Below are 8,295 nucleotides of genomic sequence, written 5' to 3'. Positions count from 1 at the left end.
AAGACTTTTCAATGCTCTCTACTAAAGGCTGGATTCACTAGGGTGATGAAATGGTCCAGAACTTCTGATTGACAGCTCCCCCACAGAGCAGCAATTTGGGATTATTCCCACAACATCTTGCCTCTTCAACTACTTGAGAGTTAAACAATACTTAGCAGAACATGGTTTACAGTATAACTTAAAGTCAACAGTAAAACAGGAGCCAGAGCCTGGTAAGAAAAGGGGGGAAAAAAATGAAAAACTAAACAAATCAGTCAGGAAGCCAATAATAGAAAGGGAATGGAATTCAACAACCAGAGCAATGGAAAGGCAATGCATCCCCCCTTGAAATTTGAACAGAAATGCCAAATTGCTGAAGCAAAAAGAGGCCAGAAACTCTTCAGTAGGAGGCTGAGCTGTCCCTCCTTTCGGCCTGCGCCCCAGGACGAGCCTTACATGTCCCCTGTAGGTCCTTTGCTCTTGCCCATCTGGGCAGCCCTGGACGCTTGGCCGCCTGTAGTAATAAGGCTGAGTGCAGCTTTGCATGCATCAGACTCAAGGCTCCTCTTCAAAGCAGAGCCCCTGCCAAATGGGCCCCAGCACCTCGCCCCTTGCAGCCTGCTGATAGTCTGCAGCTTGTCTGTAATTGTTGCGTGAACATGTATTTTCGCTGATGATTTTGGCACCCTCACGGGGCTCTACCCAAAAAGGCACTGAACAATGGGATGTGATTGTTTTGAAATGTGCCCAACAGGAAGCCTTTCTCGGACAGCTCTCAGGTCCCCCGCAATCCCCGCCAGGCTTTGGGGCTTGGCTAGATGAATGGAGTTCAGCGGTAGTTTACAGTTTATCACCAACCAAGTATTGCTCTTGCTGCCAGCCCTCCCCTCTCCAGCTTCTAAAGAAAAATAAAGGAATAGAAAAAAGAAAAGCAGCAGCCCCAGAACATTCATTGTATAACAATCTGAAGAAGGGAAGTAGGGGTGGTGTGGAATGCCCTTAGTGACCATGAAACGGACACGGCTCCCCAAACTGACTTCCGGCTTTCAGCGTGTCATGCAGAGCTGTCTTCCCTCACTCTCCCAAGCCGCTCCCCCATTTATAATCATCGTTCAAAGTGGTGAAAGGCCTAATTGCCCCGAGCAGTGTGGTCAGTCTTCCTGGAGATTTAGCTGCCTGCTTTCATCTGGCAGCCTGGGAGGGAACACAGCATTTCCCTCCAGGCAATCTATATGGTCTAGCAGCTCACTGCAGAAAGTGGTGCCTTATCGATTTCTGCCATAGCTTCCATGGCTGACTCAAGGATCAGAGCCTCTGACAATGACTAACAAGTTTAAACCATTAGTCCCATTTGTAACTACTCAGGGAAAGGCTTGTCAGTCACAGTGTACCATCTACTGCAGCTTTTAGCAGGTTTCTAATCCCATTCATTTTGCCCACAATGACCCCTGTAGTTAATGGGGGTTATCGGAAAACTATTTTTTCCTTTCAAAAGCGGTGCATTTTTCTTCTTATTCCTTTTGGAACATAAAAGCCATTTCGGTTGTGATGTTTCAAAACAGTGATGCAGGAGATGATCTGTACTCCTCCCAGGAGAAAATCTGTATCCTGGTGTGCAGGACATTATGTCTGAACCTGAAAACCAGCGCAGAGAATTGGGTGTCTGATGATGGTTCATCGTGTACAGATTCTCCCCATCCTACTCTTATATAGAATTGTCTTAACACCTCCTCCCCCTCCCTCTTTGATGGTGAGAGATTCATTTTGCTATAAGAAACCTCTCCCTTTCTGGGTATCTAATCACCCTGCAGTTGGTTTAGCTTAAAGCCTTGTGTTACTCAAAGTGTTGTCCCCAAACCAGCATCACCCCAGAGCTTTGCAGAAACACTGTTTCAAGTGTTGCTCTAGACCTACTGAATCAGAATCTGTATTTTAACCAAATTCACAGGTGATTCCTATGCACATAAACGTTTGAAAACCACTGGTTTAAAGAAGCCATTTTTTTCACAGTCACATTTTCATAATAAATAAAGCCTTATACCAAATAAAGCCAAATTTAACATTTCCAGTGTGTGGGTTAGAATATTTTTAAGGAAAAAATGAGTTCTTCTGCATATCAGTTCCAGTGACTTTCTCCTTGCAGATCTGACAAGAAGCTTTCCATCTTCACATCTGCAGTAGCTCACCCAGTACCTTGAACACAGTAAGCACAAGATGAGGAGTTGTTGAATGAATGATTTACAAGAATGAACAAATGAATGAAAATGAAGACAGAAATGTGATGTTTCTGTCAGTGATATAAGGGATCAGGTATTCCTGACACAAAATGATTTTTTAAAATTGGGAAGGTGACTCTTAGGACTCATCAGGAAGTAAGACCCTCATTCGCTTTTCATTCCCTTACTTAGATGCTCTCACCACCAAGTTGATTCTGTCCTGAGGATGGGAAAACAAGGCGACAGGCAGAGCTTTTCCTAGAGTATCCTCTTATTTCCATATCTAGCCCTGTTCCATCCTTGTCCCTTTCTGCTGCTTATTTCTCTTCTCTCCCCATCATCTACTGATTATCAATTTCCATCTTCTAAAACCCTATACCCAACCGACACCAAAATATCTGAAAATCAACTCATAGTAAAATAAAAGTGACTGCTAAGGCCCTAATAGTTTGAGGGTTATTTCTTGGCATCACAAATATCATATCACCCAGGCAGTTGATTTGATCTAGGGGTCAGATCAGTTCTGCCATTGCTAAATTAATACCAGAAAAGTGCTAAGTAACCTTCTTACAGGATGTTCATGGAGGAGATTTTGTTATGTAGCTGCTACTTCTCTAAGTATGATCCCTTCCACTTCCCAGAGAATGTATTTGATCACATGGTCACCCTTGTCTTACGGTCATAGGTCTCTGTTTTGACAATGGTCATTAACCAAAAAGTATTTGTGGAAAAGCTGTTATCTCAAAAAATAAAAGTATAAGTTTAAATCTAGGGCAAGTTTTATATGAACAAGTATTACCCATCTCCATCAAAGAGAAACTTCACACCATGATGGTTTTTCCCCAGCTTAAAACAAGAACTTGGGAAATAAAATTGTCTTCTTCCAGTGATTACTTCTGCAAACTATAATTTCTGGAGCTTGCATCCATGGACTGCCACGTTGTGACTACTTAATTGCCGTCTGAAATGCAGAAAACTGATTTGTGTTTTCATCTTAAGGTATTCCTTTGACATTTTGAATAGTTACATAAATAGGTTGTTTTGTGTGTTGCTAGCAGGGGCCAGCAGGAAATATTTCACTTGGAGGTAGATAGTGTTGGTGACTAAATAGAAATGACTAGGTGGGTTGCAGGGCAGTGTAGACCTGTACACAAACAACCACAAAAACTGAGGATGCCAATGATTCTCTGTTGTCTTAACTCTCAGCCTGAATTTGTATATCTTAAAGATATTATTCACAGATTTCCCACACACAAGTTAAAAAGTGCCTTCAGGGTGGGGTATCCCCCTCCCTCACCCCCTCCTCCCCACTACGAGTTTTAAAATGCAATTGGAGAGCATATAAAATAAATGGAAATGTCATCTGGCGTAACAAAAGACCTAAATCATAATGGATTGTCGAGCGGCATCTTGTGGTTAAACATGAACATGACACCCATAGAAAAAGCTTGACTTGACAGCATGCCACTTGAAAACACTGCCTCACATCTGGCTTTTGACGGTGCTAATAAAGGGCCATGCAAGGTGATCAATGCAGCCTTATCATCATGCCACCTTAAAATATTTCTTGTGAACGAGTACATTAACTTATAATTAATCATCACACTTTAAATGTATCCATATAGGCAAATTTAATCAGTGTTCTTTCTCTTTTATAATATTTTATTGATAGTAACAGAGCATTAAAGAAGACCTACAAGATATAAAGTTACATGAGCAGTGTTTGTAATCTAAGCCAATTCAGCAGAATTTGAAAATCAGTGCTTCCTTATGAGATGAAATATGAAACCATTCAGTCATTCCCTCACTGAAATTCATTTTCTCTTTATTATCCAAATCCATAAGGAAAGGAAGAAGCTGACCTTTCCTGGCACCTGCCTCCTTCTCTGTCTCATATATGGATTTGGTCAGTATATGAAATGACTCAATGGGGCTTCATAAAAAGAGACACAGCTGCTATACAGCCAAGACTATTTCTGTAAGACAGCAAAACAGCTAGCTGTCATTCAATTTTCAAAAATTAATTCAACATTTTAAAATCATGCATATCTTACCAAATTTCCCATTCTGGACATCCTTACAGTTCAGTTCAGTTCAGTTCAGTCGCTCAGCTGTGTCCGACTCTTTGCGACCCCATGAATCACAGCACGCCAGGCCTCCCTGTCCATCACCAACTCCCGGAGTTCACTCAGACTCACATCCATCGAGTCAGTGATGCCATCCAGCCATCTCATCCTCTGTTGTCCCCTTCTCCTCCTGCCCCCAATCCCTCCCAGCCCATAAACAAATATAAACCCAAAAAAGTTCAGGAAGACAGTATGTGAGCTATCAAGTCAAAAACTGATACTGATTTATTTGCATTTGTTTTAGTGGGGAAAAAAAATCATCTTTCAAAAAAAGTACTGGAATAAGTCAGAAATTTCAATATATTTTATATTGTGCTCCATCCCTCAGTTGTGTCTGAGTCTTTGTAACCCTGTCACCTATAGCCCGCCAGGCTCCTCCGCCCATTGACTTTTCCAAGCGAGAATACTAGAGTAGTTTGCAATTTCCTTCTTCAGGGAATCTTTCCAATCCAGGGATCAAACTCACATCTCTTGTGTCCTGCATTGGCAGATGGATTCTTTACCACTGCGCCACCTGGGAAGTCCATATTCTGTATCTCTAGTTAAAAATATTAATGTGTAGCTTAAAAAACTTAGCATATATTGAAGAAGCACATACTACTTCTTAACAGTTTACTGTGGTCCTTGAGTGAATGCTTATGCCTAGCAATTGCTTAGCCTTTCTAGGTCTTTAGCTTTTCACCTGAATAAAGAGAGTACTTCCATGTCTAATGTTGCATATTATTTTTAACTATGCAAGCACTTGCTATGTGTATCAAACAAGGTCTCATACTGAAAAATGAAGCCATTCAAGTACTTCAAGCAAGAAGAATTTAAGGCAGGGAATTGGTTACACTGAGGACAGAAGAGCTAAGAAACTCAATGGTGAATGGCAGACAATGAAGCAACCCAATGATTAACAACAGCAGGAAGCCACCAGCATCTTCTGAGACAGATACAACTTGAGGAGGCAAAGGAGATGTCCCTGGGCCAAAGAACGAAAGATGAAAAGCCATAACTTCACCCTTCCACCCACCCTCCAAAGTCCTCTAAGTGCCTCCCAGAATACAGTAAGTTAACAACTAACTCTAAAAGAAACAAAAACAAAACCCTATTTGTGGCATTTGCCAATTTCTATAGTGTACATACTCTCACCTGGCAATTTTGTAGTGACTTGTGAAGTCACTGAATGTGAATCACACACCAATACAGTGTTTTCTCCATATAGATACAAAACCATAATCAACCTCAAGTGTAGAGACAGTCAAAAAATAGTAGTAAAATAATTAGGAAATGATGAGTTTGTGGGATGCATATTACCTCTGCTTTTATATATAATTTAACTATAAGTAAAGCTTGATAGTTGAATGTTTAATGATGATATTAACTGGTGTTAACAGCCAGTTCACAGGGTTCTGAACATTTAACATTAGATACTCACACTGATGAGAGCCAGGTCCAGGAAACCTGGTCTAGTTAACAACAACGGCTGGAAAAACAACCCAAAAGTGGTCCATTGACTATGACACAGAACAGAGCCAAGGAAGAGTAAGGAATGAAGCTTAGGGCAAACAGATCCAGAAATAGTACATTATAAATCAATGAAAGGCAAACAGATTAAGGATTACTAAAATCTCTCCAACAAGAAGGAATTTAGCATCTCTATAGCTGACTCTTTGCTAAACCACAGTTAGACAAATCATAATTAAGCTCATAGAATACTTTCCAGGATAAAATCCGTATTGTCCAATCCCAATGTGTCATTTCCAATTTTTGTCTATATTTTTCTTTTTTTTATCATCTTTTGAAGATGACAATCTCCAGATCATCACAGATCGAGAAGTGCAAAGTGTACTAGAGATTTCTGGTACTGACGACATTTTGATCACTTTCACTATCACATTTTTTCCCAAACTGATTCATCATGATAAGTCTATGGATAAATAAGATTCCAGTACAGCACAAGGAACTAGTCAATATCCTATAATAAACCATAATGGAAAAATATGAAAGGAACATATATAGACAGATATAGATATATGAATCTGTTTTATAGCAGAAATTAACACAACATTGCAAATCAACTATACTTGAATAAATTTGTTTAAAGTGAGTCTATAGTGGAAGGTCCAAAGACAGAAAGGATTCATAAGTGCCTAAGCGAAGTGAACTGTGATTTGCATACAGTTTATTTTTTTTCTTTTACAGACCTTGGGAAAGTCACATAGACTCCCTGGGTCTCAGTTTCCTCATTGGCAAAATGAGAAATGAGGGAGTTTAATTAAATAATCTCTAAGGTCGTTTCTGGCAATTAAGTTCCATAATTTTATGAATGGTGTATGTGAATTCAGTTTGAATATTTTATTCTATTTCTCTTTGTTTTACTTATGCCTCTCATTAACTCCCCATGGTAACTGGCAGAGATTGCTCCTCCTTTGATCAAAAGCCCAAGTCAAGAAGATGTACAAATACAAAAAACAATGAAAGATGAGTGAGAGGTCTCCATGACAAGCAGGAATCTTTTCTAAATAGCCACATCTTGGGAAAGCCTGATCCAGCGTATTTCCTGGGAACTAATGATCTGCTAAGATGAGGTTCTGGGTAGGCCACAGAGGCAAGGACCATTAACACTTGATTGTCACTAATTCTGAGTCAATGTCCCATTTCAAAGTCATTAGTGGTATTAAAAACTCCAATAGCACATACACACAAAGGAAAAACAAAAAAGAAAGCATTAGGATATGTCTGAGATTAACATAGTACTACAAGAATACAAAAGAAAGGACCACGAAAAGCTCTAATTTAACAAATGCCTATTCAGAGAATTCTTTGTATGATATGAGATACAAAAATATAAAAAATAAGAAACACTTCCTCTGCCCTCAAGAAATTTAGATTCTCCACAATATCATGTCCATATGGATGTGTATTTACTTGGCAATGACGATCTTTCTAAAATTTCCAATCTCATTGTTTTTAATTATGTAACACAGTCAGCCAGCCATAAAAGCCACATCAGAGCCTATTTCATCTACTTACTTAAATCTAGTTATTTGCTCCATCCTATATGAAATGATGTTTATGCATTATCTGCTAAGTGACAGTCACTGTATTAACAAAGCCAACCACCCAGTGGGAGAACAAACAAATAAGAAGTCCATTGATCATTATAAACATAGGGGGTGGGCGGAAACAAGTGACACTTTTGTGACTGAGTGGAAAGGCCACTGATTTCAAATTTGAGGGGTCATAAATCATGGCTACAGTGGTCCTCTGCTATGCGTTCATTGTACAGCAGCCTTTTCTCTCTTTTTGAGCACCAGTACCTAATTTCCTTTTGGAGAACTCTATTTCCCTGCAGTTGGAGAACACTCCATTAATTACTCAGGGCAGTCCTCTGCTCATGAAGTGGATCTGTGACCCAAGGTAGACCAATCATCAGATGTCTTCTCCCAGAACTATTAATCTCGGGTAGAGTGATACAAGATCAAAAATAGTTGGAGTTTTTCCAATGGCAGAACTGTAAAGAGACAATACATTGATTTCTATCACTTAAGTTCCTGGAGCTGCCTTCATTCCTGTCCCTCTCAAGTCCTGAGATTTTGGCTCTTCATTTGTTTCTTTGCAATAATACCCTGTGCCCATCCAAACAATTCTTTCTTAGTAGATAAGCCAGAGTGTGTTTCTCTCGCGTGCAACCTACATACTCTACTGCATACCCAATTTCCAATAGAAGCACTATGCCGAGCTATTCTTTACCTGTAAAGAATCTGCCTGCAATGTGGGAGACCTGGGTTCGATCCCTAGTCAAAGATCAGGTTGGGAAGATCCCCTGGAGAAGGGAACAGCTACCCACTCCAGTATTCTGACCTGGGGGATTTCATGGACTGTATAGTCCATGGGGTAGCAAAGAGTCGGACACAACTGAGTGACTGTCACTTTCAAGCAAGGCCCAGGAGATACTGCTGCCCTCATAAAGGGAGTGGGGGAAGATA

This window comes from Bos taurus, chromosome 8, assembly GCF_002263795.3.
Source record: "Bos taurus isolate L1 Dominette 01449 registration number 42190680 breed Hereford chromosome 8, ARS-UCD2.0, whole genome shotgun sequence".
In the NCBI taxonomy this organism is placed as follows: domain Eukaryota; kingdom Metazoa; phylum Chordata; class Mammalia; order Artiodactyla; family Bovidae; genus Bos; species Bos taurus.
This window is presented reverse-complemented; position numbering follows the sequence as displayed.